The sequence below is a fragment of the Bubalus kerabau genome, chromosome X (assembly GCF_029407905.1).
Source record: "Bubalus kerabau isolate K-KA32 ecotype Philippines breed swamp buffalo chromosome X, PCC_UOA_SB_1v2, whole genome shotgun sequence".
NCBI classification, from domain to species: domain Eukaryota; kingdom Metazoa; phylum Chordata; class Mammalia; order Artiodactyla; family Bovidae; genus Bubalus; species Bubalus kerabau.
Window position 1 is genome coordinate 91,618,387 of NC_073647.1, and position 19,412 is coordinate 91,637,798.

A 19,412-nucleotide genomic window follows, 5' to 3' on the forward strand; every position below is an offset into this window, starting at 1 on the left:
TGGATATTTCCAAATGCTTTATATGCATCTATTGAATTTATGTGTATAAAGAAAAAAAAACAGGGTTACTTCTTTTAATGTCATATTTTAAGAGCATTTCATAAATATGTTAGAAATATACTCTTTCACTCTATGACTGCTTTTTTTCATTTTCCTAGCACTTTCCTTTGAGAGAAAAATTTTTGTGAAGTCAAACTTACTTACTTTTTCACTTATGGGTAATTCTTTTGGTGTGCATGTGTGTATGCTAAGTCACTTCAGTCATGTCTGACTCTGTGACCCCATGGACTGTAGCCGACCAGACTCCTTCATCCATGGGGATTCTCTAGGCAAGACTACTGGAGTGGGTTGCTGTGTCCTCTTCCAGGTGATATTCCCAACCCAGGGATCAAACGTGCATCCCTTATATAATACTGTAAATGGTATTAACTAAATTTTGTTTTCCAAATATTCATGGCTAGTATACTGAAATGCATGCCCTTTATTGGTTTTTCTTGCCTTATGGTATTGGCTAAAACGTCCAGGACAAATTTGAACAGTAATGGTGAAATCTAAGATACTCGCCCAGTTTCTGTTCATAGCAGGGGAAACCATTCTGTCTTTAATGATTGATACTACCAGCGTTTCTGAGATTCCACTTATGACATTAATGAGGTTGCCTTCTATTCTAAATCTGCTAAGCATTTTTATTATGAATAGGTTTTAAATGATGTCAAACGCTTTTCTTTTTGCACCTACTGAAATATGCTTTCTTTTCCAGTTATATGATTGCCTTCCAAATACTGAATTACTCTTTCAGTTCTGAACCAAATCATTCTATTCTCCTTTATTTTATTTTTTTTAGATAGGAGATTCATATTTTATTTCTCCACTGACATATTTACAGCGAATATAAATTAAAGGCCTGCTTGCACACCAAACCCAGGTCCTTTTGGTGGTTCAGTCAAAGAGGTAAGACCTCCAGCTGGCTCACAGGAGAAGCGTCCACTCCTCGGCCCAGTTTTTGGGATTTTGCCAGCCTTCAGTTCATCAATAATTTCTTCAATATCTTTAGGTGTCAGATCCTCATAGTAGTTGTCATTTATTTGAACCATTGGTGCATTTACACAGGCCCCTAAACATTCAACTTCTGTAAGAGTGAAAAGTTTGTCAGGTGTAGTCTCTCCAACCTTTATTCCAAGTTCTTTCTGAATGGCTTCCTGCTGTTGGAGTTTCGGAGCATGCAAGGTGTGGTAGTGCAGACTTGAATGTGATACTTTCCAACAGGCTTTTGATTATACATTGTATAAAAAGTTGCTACTTCATACACTCTCATTGGAGGTACTTGTAAAATTTCTGCAACCTTGTTCATAGCAGAGATCGGCAGCCATCCATTCTGTCTCGGGGCTAAATCCAGAACTGGAAGCACAGCTGCTGCCTTATGCCCTTCTGGGTAGTTTTTCACAATGGCCTCTATCCTCTTATAGTTTTCTGGTGTGAAATCAAATGGAGTTTCTGGGTTATTCTCAGGAGTATCTCTGTGCACAAATAAGGCTCCTCCAGCTCCATTCTGAACAGCTGTCTTATGCAGATTTCTTGTATGTTTTCCCCAGTGGGCGGCGAGGCCGGATGCGTGGGCCCAGTGCCGCGGAGAGGAACATGGCTGGCCAAAGTGCAGGCCTCCTGGCCTCGCAGGGCACCTCTAGTCTCCTTTAAATAGGCATGCTGTCAAGGGAAACTATTTTATCAAAATCAAACAAACCTCACGAAAGGGAAATACCGAACTTTTGTTACCTACAGCCTTTGATATAGAGAAAAGAAAATACCTAACTCCAGAATCCTTGAGCCTCTGACAGGAGGAAGTTCAGTTCAGTTCAGTCACTCAGTCGTGTCCGACTCTTTGTGACCCCATGGACTACAGCATGCCAGGCTTCCCTGTCCATCATCAAGTCCCGGAGCTTACTTAAACTCATGTCCATCGAGTCAGTGATGTCATCCAACCATCTCATCCTCTGCATCCCTTTCTTCTCCTGCCTTCAATCTTTCACAGCATCAGGGTCTTTTCAAATCTTTCCCAGCATCAGGGTCCTCCAGCTTCTGACAGGAGGAAGGGAAGCACCCAAATCCAGCCCTTTCTAGCCTTCCTGTCCAATCTGAAGTGGGAAAAAAGCAAGAATCATTTAGGAAGGTCACAGACAAGAGATATAGGTCAACTAAAAGACTAAAAGACTGAGACTTTATAATCATTTTTAATCATAGGATTATAAGTGCTACTCTTCTCCCCTACATACCTTACAATATATTAACAAAGCTCCTCTTTACACTTTTCAGAGGTCTCCTTGGGTTGCCTCCTACTTCCAGGGATTATAGTGTACTTAAGAGTGAAGAAACGGGGGGAAATGTTTCTGTCACCCTTTCTAAAACAGAAGTCCTTGTACCTGTTTTATAAATAAAGTCTTAATGGAAAATAGTCACACTCATTCATTCATTGTCAAAGCTGACTTGTGCTACAGAAACAGAGGTAAGTAGTGTCAGAGATCAGATTGTAAAAAGCTTAAAATACTTTTGATTTGGTCTTTACAAGAAAAGCTTTCTGATCCCTGTGTTAGAGGGCATAATGATGAAATCCCAAATACAACAGCAACAAAAAGGATAAAATATTAAGAATAAGCAGAACAAAACTGTTTAAAATATATACTAAGATAACCATAAAATACACATTAAAAATTCAAAAAGAGCCTTAGATAAATAAAAAGACATCCTTTGTTTTTGGATTAAGCTGTCCCACGATCTTCAAGACATTATTTATAACTTTATAAATTTTAAAAACATAAATTTATAAAGGTAATTAAATCCTCCCCAAAAATCCCAATGAATTTTACAGAGGTACATGAATTGATCCTGAAGTTCAACTGGAAAAATAAATTCACATTAATTTCAATGGAAAAGAACAAGAAAGTCCAGAAATAGATCCAACTATATGTAAAAGCTTACTGTATCACAGTCCATAGGCAGTTAATAATGTATTGCTTTACATCTTGCAGTGTTATAAGCTCATAGCTCTCTGTTCTTTATGTTACTTTTTTATATATAATACATGTATAAATGTTATAGACCTCATAAGACAATGTTATAGTTCTAATTTTTAATAAGGTATTCATCTTATAAAGCTATTAAGAGAGAAAAGGGGGGGGGGGAACGATTTTGTATTTACCCAGATATTTACCTGTTCTAATCCTCTTCATTTTTTTCTGAAGATCCAAGTTTCCATGAAATTTCATTTACTTCCATCTTAAGAACCTCCTTTATCGTGTTATAATATAGATCCATTTGTAACAAATATTCTTATAGCTTTCCTTTATTGAAAATACCTTTATCCCATCTTCATTTTTGAATATTTTCACTGGATATTCATCAAGGTTGACAGGTTTGTTTCTTTTTTCCCCCCTAATAACTTAAAGTTGCTGTTGCATGCAGTCTCATTGAAATGGTTTCTAATAAGAAGTCAGAAAGTAATAGGATCATTGTGCCTGATTATACATAACTTTTCTCTTGCTAGGATTTACACTTCATGTTTGGCTTCAGACACTTTAATTATGATGTGCCTCAGGTGGACTTCTTTACTTTTATCATACTTGATATTTAACATATTCTATCTGTAAATTTTTACATTTACTCAAGTTTGAGAATTTTTCAGTCACTAACAAATAGTTTTTCCCCATCTCTCTCTCTCTATCTCTTCTGATATCCCCATTACGCAGGTTTCTGTGGCTCTGTTCAGTTTTTCTCACTCTTTTTTAACTCTTTTCTTCACATAGGATAATTTCTATTGATCTGGCTTCAAGTTCACCTTTTCTTCTGTCATGTCTATATATATATAAACAAAAGTTAAATCCCTTCAATGAACTTTATATTTCAGAAATTATATTATTCCTTTTTAAAATTTCCAATTATTTCCTCTTCATGAGTTCCTTGTTGAGAGTTCCCATTTTTCTGCTGAGATTTTCATGCATTGAAATTATGTTGTTTCACTTCTTTGAGAATAGTTTAAAATGCCCACTTTAAAATTCTCAAATCCTAGTTTACAATTTTGGTTTACCTTAGAGTACAAACTTTCTTTTCTGTAAAGAATGTGTAACATTTTTTTTTTTTGGTTCTTCATAAGAATGAACACTGTAATCCATAGAAAGGCTACTATAAAAATAATGCACAAAATATAAGCTAAATATTAAATAGAAAAACTAAAATAGAATTTTAAAAATATTCAACTGTTCCCAGAAAAGCAAGAAAGGAGGAACAAGAAAATTAATAATAGAGTAAACAAATAAAAAGCCAAAAATAAAATGCTAGACCGCAGCTGAGGCACATCAATAATTACATTAAATGTTAATGGAATAAATGCTCCACTTTAAAAGGCAGAAACTGTTAAGAACAGATTTAAAAATTAAGATAAACTAAATATGAAGTACAGAAATTAACTTTAAATATAAAACACAAACAGAATGAAATGGATGGAAAAATGGTATCCCAAGGAAATGATAAGGATAAGTAGACTAGTTGTATTAATAGTAGATAAAACAGATTTTAAAACAAAACTTATTACTAGAAATCAAGGATTCAGACTGGGACTTCCCTGGCAATTCAGTGGGTAAGACTCTGCACTTCCAATGCAGGGTGCCCGGGTGTGATCCCTGGTCCAGGAACTTGTTCCTATATGCCACAACTAAAAGATCCCAGAGGAGGCAACAAAAACCCCAAATGCCACAACTAAGACCCAGCACAGCCAAATAAATTAACAAAAACAACAAAAAAGGACTAAGGTCTAAAAAAGGACTGATTCAACAAGACAGAACAATCATAAATGTATGTGTACTCAGTAACAGAGTATCAAAGTACAGGAAATAAAGACTGACAAAAGACAATTCCACACTCACAGCTAATAACTTTAAACCCCTCTGTAACGGAATTCCAGTAGAGCTATTTCAAATCCTAAAAAATGATGCTGTGAAAGTGCTGCACTCAATATGCCAGCAAACTTGGAAACCTCAGCAGTGGCCACAGGACTGGAAAACGTCAGTTTTCATTCTAATCCCAAAGAAAGGCAAAGCCAAAGAATGCTCAAACTACCACACAATTGCACTCATCTCAAATGCTAGCAAAGTAATGCTCAAAATTCTCCAAGCCAGGCTTCAACAGTACATTAACCGTGAACTTCCAGATGTTCAATCTGGATTTAGAAAAGGCAGAGGAACCAGAGATCAAACTGCCAACATCTGTTGGATCATCAAAAAAGCAAGAGAGTTCCAGAAAAACATCTATTTCTGTTTTATTGACTATGCCAAAGCCTTTGACTGTGTGGATCACGATAAACTGTGGAAAATTCTTCAAGAGATGGGAATACCAGACCACCTGACCTGCCCCTTGAGAAATCTGTACGCACGTCAAGAAGCAACAGTTAGAACTGGACGTGGAACAACAGACTGGTTGCAAATAGGGAAAGAAGTATGTCAAGGCTGTATATTGTCACCCTGCTTATTAAACTTATATGCAGAGTATATCATGAGAAATGCTGGACTGGATGAAGCACAAGCTGGAATCAAGATTTCCGGGAGAAATATCAATAACCTCAGATATGCAGATGATACCACCTTTATGGTAGAAAGCGAAGAACTAAAGAACCTCTTGAGGAAAGTAAAGAGGAGAGTGAAAAAGCTGGCTTTAAGCTCAACATTCAGAAAATTAAGATCATGGCATCTGGTCCCATTACTTCATCACAAAGAGATGGGGAAACAGTGGAAACAGTGGCTGACTTTATTTTGGGGGGCTCCAAAATCACTGCAGACAGTGACTGCAGCCATGAAATTAAAAGATGCTTACTCCTTGGAAGCAAAGTTATGACCAACCTAGACAGCTTATTAAAAAGCAGACGTTACTTTGCCAACAAAGGTCCGTCTAGTCAAAGCTATGGTTTTTCCAGTAGTCATGTATGGATGTGAGAATTGAACCATAGAGAAAGCTGAGCACTAAAGAATTGATGCTTTTGAACTGTGGTGTTGGAGAAGACTCTCGAGAGTCCTTTGGACAGCAAGGAGTTCCACCAGGCCATCCTAAAGGAAATCAGTCCTGAATATTCATTGGAAGAACTGATGCTGAAGCTGAAACTCCAATACTTTGATCACCTGATGGGAAGATCTGACTCATTTGAAAAGACCCTTATGTTGGGAAAGATTGAAGGCGGGAGGAGGAGGGGATGACTGAGGATGAGATGGTTGAATGGCCTCACTGACTCAAGGGACATGAGTTTGAGTAAACTCCAGGAGTTCGTGATGGACAGGGAGGCCTGGTGTGCTGCAGTCCATGGGGTCGCAAAGAGTCGGACACGACTGACAAACTGAACTGAACTGAAGCAACTGAGAGACCCACAAAAAAATTTAGGAATTTATACATGCATAACAGATATGGACAATGTTATCAATTACCTAGATTCAATTTATATTCTTAGATAATACACAAAAAATGACATAATGCACATTATTTCCAAATGTACCAGGTAGGTTTACCAAGATGGACAATATTCTGGACCATAATACAGTCCACATATAAATAAAAACATTAAGATCATACAAAATATAAAGTAAACAGGAAACCCCCAAATATATGGAAGTTAACCATTCCTTCAAATGAACACTGAGTCAGTGGAAAAAATTATAAGAAAAACTAGATGACATTTGGGATTGAACAATAATGAAAAGATATTTTAAATCCATGTGTGTGTGTTAAGTCTCTTTAGTCATGTCCGATCCTGTGCTACCCTGTTGACTGTAGCCTACCAGGCTCCGATGTCCGTGGGATTCTCCAGGCAAGAATAGTAGAATGGGTTGCCACCCCCTTCTCCAGGGCATCTTCCCTACCCAGGGATCAAACCCGCATCTGTTACATGTCCTGCATTGGCAGGCAGGTTCTTTACCCCTAGCACCACCTGGAAAGCCCTTTAAATCTGTGAGATCAGCTAAACAGAGAAATTTATGACTTTAAATATCTATGTTAGAAAAGAAGGAAGGTCTGGGATCAATGCTCTAAGCCTAAGGCTAGGGTGGGGGAAGGGTGCTGATCTACAACCCTCAGGCCTGTGTTGTCTTTGTAAATAATGTTTTATCAGAACACAGCCACATTCACTCATTTAAGAATTATCTACAGCTGACTTTTGCCACAATGCCAGCACTAAGCAATTGTGAAAGGCCATATAGTCCATAACGGAGAAGGCAATGGCACCCCACTCCAGTGTTTGCATGCCTGGAAAATCCCATGGACGGAGGACCCTGGTGGGCCGCAGTCCATGGGGTCGCTAAGAGTCGGACACGACTGAGCAACTTCACTTTCACTTTTCACTTTTATGCACTGGGGAAGGAAATGGCAACCCACTCCAGTGTTCTTGCCTGGAGAATCCCAGGGACGGGGGAGCCTGGTGGGCTGCCGTCTATGGGGTCGTACAGAGTCGGACACGACTGAAGTGACTTAGCAGTATATAGTCCATAAAGCTAAAATATTATGCTGTCCTCTAATAAAAATTTTGCTTAAGCTTCCACCTTATGAAAGTAGGAAAGGAATACAAGTCAAATTCAAAGCAAGCAAAAGGAAATTATAAAGAAAAGAACAGAAATCACTGAAATAAAAATTGAAAAACATTAGAGAAAATTAAAAAACTCAGAACTGATAAACTAGATTAAAAAAAAAACAAATTTCTAATATCAGGAATTAAATAAGGAATATCACTACACATGTTTCATACATTCAAAAAATAATACAGGGATATTATGAACTGATATGTAGTTTCCAAGAAGTACATACATTCAAAAAATAATACAGGGATATTATGAACTGATATGTAGTTTCCAAGAAGTACTATTAAAAGGAAAATTCAAAGTGCAATATGTTAAAGAACAAATATATCATGCTACCTATTGTGTGAGAAGGGAAAATAAGAAAACATATATCTGTGTCGGCAGAATAGAGCAGAAAACAATGAACACGGTTACCCATAAGGGATGAAGAGACAAATGAGGTAGAATGGATACAGGAGAAAGTGATTTACATTTCTCTGAGTGTAACCATTTGTATATTTTTTACTTATTAAAGCACATTACTATCCTAAATATTCAAAAAATAAAATTATATCAATAAGAACATAATGGAAGGAAAACTAAACAAATGAACACAGTTACATTTTCAGTTTAGACCATAACCACAGGGAAAGAAGGAGAGGAGGCAAATGAGATGGGAAAAAGGAAGAGAAAAAGGAAGGATCATGGCAATGGACAAGGAAAGGGGAAGAATGGAAGGGAGGGAGGGAGGGAGGAAGAAAGGATGGATTCAAGTATCTTATAAACATAGTATCTGACAATATACCCTCAGTCTTGGGGAATGCAGGGGGGTGTCAGGGGGTGAGCAGCCGGAGATGTGAAAATTAACCCTTAACTATTTTTAACTGGTTTGCTTATTGACTTTTGTGTGAAGCAGTTCTGAAAATATTTTAGATACACTGTAAGATTGCACAATTGAGTAAATATTTTTGATGCTGTGGGAGCCAGTTTTCTCACTGTGCACAGACAGAAAAGACAAACATGGAGTGAGGTAAAGCAAGAAAGAACACTATAAGGATGGATTAGAACTGAAGGTACAGTATGAACACATGAAAATGTTTGTGTGTATATATATTTATGTATCTGTGTGTGTATATATGCATGTACTTTCTAACTCTATACACTGAAAGGGCTAAGAAGAAAAGACCTCAGGAGCAATGAGCAACCAAGCACTGAAGTCTTGGTTTGTAAATACTATCCCTCCATTAAAAGGAACCAAGGCTCCTAGAAAAAACAGACAATTGCAGGATGAGGCAGGATAGGTGTAAGATGAATCTTATGACGACAAAAGTAAGGAAATGTTCAAATAAATGTTGGGGACATATTACAAGCACATAATAAACAGTTTTCAAGGGCTCCCACTGGCCATATCTAGAACATTTTGAACACAAAATAATTAAGAAATATAATGAATTATAAACCATTGTAAAAAGGCTAAGAATTTCAATCCTTCATAATAATAAATCGAGGAGAGGGTAGGTCTTGTTCTTATAGTATTATCCTGAGGCCTGACTGGTAAATGTGAAGGCAGAACTAGAGTTACAAAACAATCACAGTAAAGAATGGGCAAGGGAAAAGGCGAAGTACAGGGGGATATTTTTATGCAAGATATTTTCATGATCTCAAGATGTCTCACTACATTTTGATGGAAGCACCGACAATGTGAATATTCTGGTTGCCATACTGTACTACAGTTTTGCAAGACTGTAGAAATGCTGCAGATTGTAGAAATGCTGCAGATTAAAGAAGACTAAAAAGATTATGACAACTAAATGTAATATTTACCTGTAGGCTGGATTTTGGAGAAGGAAAAGGCAACCCACTCCAGTATTCTTTCCTGGAGAATCCCATGAACAGAGGAGCCTGGCAGGCTACGGTCCATGGGGTAACAAAGAGTCAGACACTTAGCGATGACTGAGCAGCAGCAGGCTGCATTCAGGACTAGACAGGGTAAAAAGGCTATAAAGAACATTGTTATGAAATGTGAAGAATAGTTTAAAAATATGAGGTTGACAAATGTACTGTGCTTATTAAAAAAAACACAAGAACTTTGTTTAGAAAGTATCCACCAAAGTATTTAGGGGTAAAGGACCAAATATTCTAGAAAAAAAAAATTTATACAGAGTGGAAAGGGAGGAGCACAAAAGATAAAACTAGTAGTGGAAAATGTAAACAACAGACAAATCCTGATAAGAGAATACATGTGTTCCTTATATTACTTTTGGTATGTTTTTGTAAGTTTAAAATTATTGTCAAGTGAAAAATTTTTAAAAGGAATGATATCCAGAACATTTTTAAAAAACTACTATAGACTGGAATCCAGAATATTAAAAATAATACGGTCACAAATCAATTAACAAAATTAAAAGACAAAACAACCCAACAGATAGCAGTAAATGATAAAAACAGAAACATTCAGAAAAGGTAAACAGAATTATTAATAAGCATATGAAAAGATCTTCAACATCACTAATAATTAGTGAAAGGCAAATTAAAGCACAAGATATAATTCCATATCAATCATATTGGCAAATTATAAAAATAATAACAAAGTTTGCAAAGAAAAAGCAGAGGGGAAAAGGGGAGGAAAGAAAATGTTACTAAGAAACCAATATTTTCATATTCTTTGGTGAGAATGTAACTTGGGACAATCACTGTGAAGACTAACACATATTTCACTTTACATACTACATAATTTCACTTTAACAAAAACACTACAGAAATTCTCATCTGTGCATAAGAAGTCCTCTAAAGATTTTACTATAGCCTGGTATTTCATAGTAAATAACTGGAAACAACCTAAACATCTATCAGTGGGATAACAGATCCACTGTATTTTCACCAAGTGCACTATGATACAGTAATTGAGATGAATTGGCTAGACTAATATACTTATCAATATAGATGAATCCCAGAAAAGACATTGTAAATAGCTACTATGGCTACACCGCTCCATAGTTACTGAATATCCTGTACCTCAAAAATAATGATGAGTGAAAAAACCAAGTCATGGATACATAAAATATGATAGGATTTTAATAAAGCTTAGTAGCATGGAAAAACTATTACTATATAACTAAGCAGTGAAAGTATTTTAAAAAGCCCATGGTAAGGACATACAACTTCAGAATAGTACTTACTTGTGGCATGTGATGAAGAGGAGCTTTGACTGCACCGTTTAAAGTTTTTAAAAATCTGAAACAGAATATGATAAGGTTTAAGATTTGTTAAAGCAGGGTGGTGATAACAAGCACTCAGTTTGTCATTCTCAATATATTCTGTTTGAAATATTTCATTTAAAAATTTCAGGAAACCCAAACAGGGACTCTGTGTCAACCTAGAGGGGTGCGATGGGGAGGGAGATGGGTGGGAGCTTCAAAAGGGTGTATACCTATGGCTGATTCATGTTGAGGTTTGACAGAGAACAGCAAAATTCTGTAAAGCAATTATCCTTCAATAAAAAATATATTAATTAAAAAAATTTAGATGGCTTACTTTCCAGGAGAACCAGAGGGTAGAAGAGATTCAGCTCTTAAGGGGCACACCCAAAATCTCACATATTCTGAGATCCTGGGAAGAAGCAATAATGTGAAAGGAGCCTGGATCAGATGCTCCTGCTGATCCTGCAGAGGCTCTGGGAGAGACAGGAGGCAACTATAGTTCATTCTGGGGTCACACATGCTGGCAGTAACTATTTTGGGGAGTTCATTCTGTCAGGAGGATACTGGTGCTGGAGAGTACCATTTTAGAATCTTCCCTCTAGCTTATTAGAGATGGAACTGGGCCCACCCACCAGCCTGTCACCATCAATACTGGGATGCTTAAGGTGAAGCAGCTAACCAGATGGCAACACAGACCCACCCACCAGCAGGCCTTAGGACCCCTTCAGCACCTAGCCACCCTCAGACACAGGCCACCCACCAGTGTACCAGCACTAGTCCAGGGACTCTGAGGGCTTACAGTCAGCCATAGAGACCCAGCTCACTTACCAGTGAGTGGGCAGGCACCAACTCTGAGACCCCAGGTTCCTGCAGCCAGAGACACCAGGACCCAGCTCTGGCTATCAGCAGACGGGCATTAGCCCCAGGACATCAAGGCTGCACCCACCAGTGGGTGGGCACTAACCCTAGGATCCCCTGCATCCTGGTTGTGCCCACCAGTGAGAAGACATCAGTCTTAGGACCACCACAGCCCCACAGCCTAGCACTGTCAAGACCCACCACATGCACCAGAGGCTGCACCAACTCTGGGACCTGCTGGGCCCCAGCCTCATGCACCATAGAAGTTGACATCAGCTTCAGGATTTCCCAGGGCCCTGCAGTCAAAAACCGTGGGACCTGGCTTTGCACACAAACAGATTGGCACTAGCCCCAGGAAGACTGAGACACAACCTCGCCTACCAGCAGGCCAACAGCTGCACTGAGACACTGTGGGTGCTTCAGTCAGCTACCCCAGGATCCAGTCCACTCATCAGCTGACCAACATCAGGTTTGGGACACTCCAGACCCTTCAATGGATGAATGGATAAAGAAGATTTGGTATGTGTACAAACACACACACACAAAAAACAGAATATTACTTAGCCAAAAAAAAAAAATGAAATCTGACCTAGAGGGTATTATGCTATAGCTCAGTTCAGTCACTCAGTCGTGTCCAACTCTTTTCAACCCCATGGACTGCAGCACGCCAGGCTTCCCTGTCCATCACCAACTCCAGGAGCTTATTCAAACTCATGTCCCTTGAATTGGTAATGCCATCCAACCATCTAATCCTGTCATCCCCTCCTCCCGCCTTCAATCTTTTGCAACATAAGGGTCTTTTCAAGTGAGTCCAATCTTCCCATCAGGTGGCCAAAGTACTGGAGTTTCAGCTTCAGCATCAGTCCTTCCAATGAATATTCAGGGCTGATTTCCTTTAGGATGGACTGATTGGATCTCCTTACTGTCCAAGGGACTCTCAAGAGTCTTCTCCAACACCACAATTCAAAAACATCAATTATTATTATCCTAAGTGATTAAAAAACAAAACAAATGAACAAATATAACAATACAGAAATATAAATACAGAGAACAGATGGTTGCCAGAAGGGAATGAGTGGGCCGAAGAGAGAGATAGATGAGGGTAAGTTTAAAAGGGGCAAACTTCCACCTGCAAGACAAATGAGTCATAGCTAAGAAATGTACAGTGTGGGAAATATAGCCAATAATTATATAATAGCTTTGAATGGTGACAGATGCTAAGTAAACTTATCACGATGATCATTTTGAAATATACAGAAATATGAAATCAGTATGTTTGTTGTACAACAGGAACTAACAGTATTGTGGGTGAATTATACTTCAAAATAAACTAACTCATACAAAAAGACACCAGATGTGTGGCTACCAGAGATTGGCAGGATGGTGTTGGGGGGACTGGATGAAGGCAGTCAAAAGGTACGATAAATAAGTACTTATATAAGATAAATAAGTTCTAGGGATGTATGGTACAACAAAATAAATTAACATTGATATATGTTATACATGGAAACTCTTAAGAGTAAACTAATCCTGAGTCATCACAAGAAAAAATTTTATTTAATTTTGCATCTATATGAGGTATGGATAGTCACCAAATTCACTATAGTAATCATTTCATGATGCATGTAAGTCTAATCATTATGCTGTATGCCTTAAACTTGTACTGTGCTATATGTCCATTATATCTCAATAAAACTGAAAGAAAAATATAGAAAAAAATAAAATGAAAATGAAAAATATTGGTAAATTAAAAACAGTTACAAATAATTTCATTATCTGCTGCTAGGTAGGGAGAGGTGAATTGATTGGAAAGGAGCACAAGGAAACTTTCATAGGTGATGGAAATGAAACACTTATGAATCTTTAGGGGTACAAAATTTGCCACCCCAAAATGTTTCTCTTTGGCATGAGGATTAATTTTGGTTGATTATTTATAAACAACAGAAGACTCTGGAAGACTTTCTTCATACCTATCCTGAAACTACCTAAAGAATATAGATTAAGGCCTGTTCCTGGAATAGAACTATCACCAGAAATATCTGCAAATAATATGGACTAGCTGTGATGGGAGGAAATTCAGCAAGACCTAGAGATCAAGAGTCTACTCCCAGTCAGGTTGTCTGCATTTACATACCAAATGTTTGCTTTTCCATTTCCATGTGAATTGCCTTCCTTCCCTGTGAGGTCCCAAACCACTACCCCCAACAACCTCTTTTGTCTTTAGCTAAAGATGGTATTCAAAGTGAAGGCTTCAGCCATTTTGACCAGTTACTCAATATTCCTGGCTCTGTCGCAAGTACACATATTCTTGAACTTTTGTTTGATTTTCTCCTGTTACTCTCCTATAAATCAATCATTTCAATTTAATTATTAGACAGGCCAGAAAAATTTATAAGGTTAGAGAAAAATTTCTTCCCAACAATACACTTTAATATATGTAAACTATACTTCAAAGTTTTAAAGTGAGATTATATGAGCTTTTATTTTTTTTTCAATCTTACTTCACTTGTTTTAAAAAAGAAGAGAAATAAAATGACACTGAAGGACTTGCTGAATTTCAGATGCTGTTTCGCAAGAAATGTAACTTTCAAAATGACATCTTAAAGTCTTTTTGGATGAAAAACCATTAGTGTATAAAACATATTTTTATCACATATTAAAGTTTTCAACTACAAATTGGCACTTGCTATCTACAAGGATTAAATCACGTGCTGCTGCAGCTGCTGACTTTCAACACCCCCTGAAAGGAGTTCAGTGTGGAGAGCAGAAATGAGGACAGGACTGAACGACTGAAGTGAACTGTGCCGGTGGTGGGGCGGGATAAGGGTGTGGAGACTGGTAGGACAGGTCTTCAGATAGGTATTTTCAGGAGCCAATTTTATGAGCCCAATTCTTTTTTTTTTTTTTTTTAATGAGCCCAATTCTTGTATCTCCTAATATCTAGAAAAGCACTAAAATCCTTCATGGTGACACAACTGTTCCTTGTGACTAATGAAAGCTTCACGAGACTAGCAGAAATCTAGAAAAACATGTACTAGACAGCATGTACTCGCCCTTCACCAAAATCACATATATACTGTCTGTCCCCTGACCTCTTCCCTCTCCCAGAGCAGTCTCGCCGAGTTCCTTGAGGTGATATCTCCTGGGCTGCAGCCCTCATTCTACTCCAAATAAAACTTAACTGACAACTCTTACATTCTGCATTTTTTTAAGTCTACAAAGTACTGACGCCATAAAGTGAAGAACGAGGATAATTACTTCCTCAACTCCTCACAAAAGGACAAATTTCTGTGGCTCATTCATTTCTATTTTTTTTATAACACATTTTGTAGTGTAATCTTAACTCCCTCAGTTTTTCCTCTACTTACCATGGATTCAATGTTTACCACCAGCCCTTTTATAACAGTTAATTCTACTCCTATTGTTGACAAAAAAAATCAACAGTCAATCTATGAAGGAAAAGGAAAATTTTATTCAAGTCAAATTGAGGAGTATAACCCAGTAACAGCCTCTCAGAAAGCTCAGAGAACTGTTCCACACATAAGAGGTCAAAACTTTTGGGACAGAAAGGTGTACATTAAATGACATACATAGTTTACACAATTCAGATCTCTAAGTGGTGGACATTGTGACTCCATAAAAGATTAAGAAGGAATGTTATCTTTTAAAGAGTTGTCTGGTTGGTGCTAGGAGAATGTTGCTCCTCATGATTGAACAGGTATTTCTGCTGATGGAGAGCTTTGGTCGATGCGTTATGCAGATATACAATGCACAGTAGACAGGAGAGAGGAGGCCAGACAACAGAGAAAAAGTTTTAGTTTTAAACATTCCTTGACTTACCTTAAATACGAATTTTTATATTTTTATTTACTTCTTGATTGACTATATTTCACTGTTAAATACCTTTTTCAAGAAAGGTTCATGGATGCTAATTTCATGAATAATTTTATATTTGATTATTTCTATCTCCTTAATACTTGAAAGACAGCTTTTCTCTTTTGAGTGATATGGTAACAAATTTGGTGACATTTTTAAAGATGAATTCCAGTCACTATGGTGAACTTAGAGTTCTAAGGGAAACTGCCCTTCACACAACTCAAAGTAGAAAATATAAGTGAAAGTCACTCAGTTGTGTCCGATTCTTTGCGACCCCATGGACTATACAGTCCATGGAATTCTCCAGGGCAGAATACTAGAGTGGGTAGCCTTTTCCTTCTCCAGAGGATCTTCCCAACCCAAGGATCCATGTCTCCTGCATTGTACGCAGATTTCTACTCCAAGTAGAAATGCTGGATAAAACAGAACATACTGATAAAAGATCAAAGAGAAAAAAATAAATTCCTCAGATACCAGAAATAAAGACAGAACTCAAAGCCACTGATGTGAAGTCTAGGTAAGAAGTGTAGTCTCCAGAAAGTAGAAGATCTTGGGGCAAGGCTTCCTGAGTGGAAGGTCTTACAGGTCAGACAGTGACAATTCACAGTTCCACAGCCAACATATAAAAGTACCCTTCTCTTACCATTGCCAATACTAGTTGTCTATTTAGTTTTATTCCAATCTAGCAGGTAAGAAAGTATTGCACTTAAAATGTAATCTGCATTTCCTTCAGTACATTTTCCATACTTATTATTGATTTGGACAGGCACTTCCATGGAATTATCTACTCATACTTTTTACCCATTAATCGACTATTTTTCTTGCAAACTCTTTGAAATAGCAGTGATAGAAACCCTTTACCTTTTGTGTGCAACACAAATTAGTTTTCTTTCAAATTCTGTTTAAGGTGTATTTTGCCATAAAAGTTATTTTGGAACTTAAATTTATCTTTTAAAAGGATTCAAGTTCTGCTTTAGCTGGGGTCTGTAATTTTCACATGTGAAAAAAGCTGAATTTTCAGATATATTAAAAAATTCTAAGTCTTCATATCTTCATCAACTCTTCTACTTCATGCACTCATAGCCTAACCTTAACAAGTTTAATATCAACAATCATCTGGATTGGATCCTCTCCTCAATTTTCTCCAAGTTTGTTTTTCTTCATGGCTCAATTTGCTAGAAACCAAGGACTTTGGGGCAGACGAAGCAGACTTCTGACTAAAGAATATTACCTACCATAGATAAAGGTCATCTCATAATGATAAAAGGGTTAAGAAAGACTTAACAATGACAAGAGCCTCAAAACAAATTAAGTAAAAATTAACAGAACTTCAAGAAGAAATGGACTGACTGCAATTATATGTAGAGATTTCAACATATTTCTCTCTATAATTGATACAAAAAGTGGATAGAAAATCAGTAAACATATAGATTGAACAACTCAATCAACTAACTTGACCTGGCTGATATTTCTGCAACACTTCAGCCAACAGCAGAACACACATCCTTTTTTAAGTACATACTGAGCATTTTTAAGATAGATCATAATCAGGACTATAAAACAATCTTAAGTAAATTTGAAAGAATGCAAATAACATAAAGTATATTCTTTGACAATAAGAGAGTTAAAATAGGTAATAATCCAGAAAGATCTCTGGAATATCTCCCAAATATATGCACACTCATGGATCAAAGAAGAAATCAATGCAGAAATTAGAAGTACTTTAAATATAATAAAAATTAGAGTAAATCAAAATTTATGGGGTGCAACCAAAGATGTACATACGAGAAAATAGCATAAAACCTCTATATGAAGTCTTAACTCAGTGACCTGACCTTAAGAAACTATCAAAAGGGCAAATTAAACTAAAGGTAAGAAAATCAGCATAAAAACAAACAAAAAATCAATGAAATTGATAACATAAAATAATAAAGAAAATCAATGAAACCAAAATGTAGATCTTTGGGAAGATCTATGAAATTTAATAAACCTCTGGCTAGGCTGATTAGAAAGCAGAGAAAATGAGAGAAAGCAGGACAGCATTACCACAAATGAGAAAGGTGACATCACCCTATTATATACATATAAAAAAATGATAAGTGAATTTTAAGAACAAGTTCTTGTCAATAAACTCAACGACTGAGATGAATGGTCATATTCTTTAAAAGATGCATGCTATCAAAGCTCACTCAAATACAAGTATATAACCTAAAGGTATACATTAAACATTAAAAATCTTCCCCAAAAGAAAACATCAGGCTAAGATGAATTCACTGGTGAATTCTATCAAATATGTAAGGATGAAATAATATGGATTCTACAAACATTATTTCAGAAAATTAAAGAGGTATTTCATCCCAACTCATTTTAATGAATTAGGCCACAATCATGTTGATAACTAAAACCTCACAAAGACCTAAGAAAAATACAAAGGAATCTCCCTCATGAAAGTAAATGCAACAATTAACAAAATTTGAGCAAATCTAATCTAACAACATCTTGACAAAGTAAGGTTTATCCCAGAAACTCAGACAAGTTTCATAATTCAAAAAATAAATGTAGTTAAATACATTGAATTCCAAAAGAAAAACCAAATAATCATCTCAATGAACATAAAAATAGCACTTGACTAAATTCCAAGCTCATTCAATACTTTACAACTCAAAAATCTAAGAATGAAAAGAAACTGATTTAACCTAATAAAGGATATCTACAAAACAAAAACCTATAGCTACTAATATCCTTAAGGTGAAAGACTAAATGCTTTCTCCTAAAGGGAATAAGACAAAAATCCCCATTCCTACCACTTCTTTCAATACTGTATTGGAAGTTCTTGGCAGTAAATAAAGGGGAAAAACTAAAGAAAATTAGATTAGAAAAAAAGTAAAATTGTACTTATCTTCAAGTGAAATAATCTTATAAGTAGAAAGTCCTAAGGAATCCATAATAAAACAAAACAAACAAACAAAAAAACTAACAAAAAAGATTAGGAAGCAATAGATTACAGGATTTAAACCCCCAAATCAATTGTATTTCTATACTACAGTAAGTCATCCAAAAATGAAATTGAGAGCTCCATTCTGAATAGCATCAAAAAACAAATAAAAAGATTTACACTTAAAAACTACAAATCACTGCTTGGAAAAATTGAAGGATATATATAAATGGAAAGAAAGTTATGAAAATCTATGTTTGGATTAGAACACTCTCATCAAACTGATCTACAAAGTCAATACAATCTATGTCAAAATCCCAACAGGTTTTCTTTCTTGCTTATTTTATTTATTATTATTTTTTTTTTTTTTTTTGTAGAAAATAGCAAATGATCCTAAATGCAAATAATACAGAATACCTGAAACAATTTTGAAAAACAACAAAACTATTAGGTCTTTCATCACAGGTTTTTTTTTTTTTTTTTGGCTACACCCCAAGGCATGTAGGTCTTAGTTCCCCGATCAGGGATGGAACTCTTACCCCTGCATTGGAAGCATGAAGTCTTAACCACCATTGGACCATCAGGGAAGTCCCTCATTACCAGATTTTAAAACTTTATCTTAAATTTACAGTAAACAAGACAGTGCAACATTGATATAAGATTAGATACAGAAAATAACTGATATATTGGTCTTGATCAAAATTAAAAATCTTAGTGCTATGGATAAACACTATAGAAAATGAAAAGACAAGCTACATAGTGGGAGAAAATATTTGAAAATCTTATTTTTGCTAACTTTGTTTTCAAATTCTATAGATACAATAAGAAAAAAAATTAGAGATGGAGAAAAGGTTTAAATGTTATTCCTTCAAATACATATGAATGAGCAATAAGCAAATGAAATGATGCTCAACCTCATTAAGCTTAACTAAATACAAAATAAAACCACAACAAAATACCACT

General features: G+C 36.3%; 1 pseudogene; it reads right to left on the bottom strand.

The window, feature by feature from the left end:
• Positions 1–813: 813 nt before the first annotated feature.
• The window catches only part of LOC129638513 (NADH dehydrogenase [ubiquinone] flavoprotein 2, mitochondrial-like), a 77,469-nt pseudogene continuing 58,870 nt past the window's right edge, over positions 814–19,412 (bottom strand).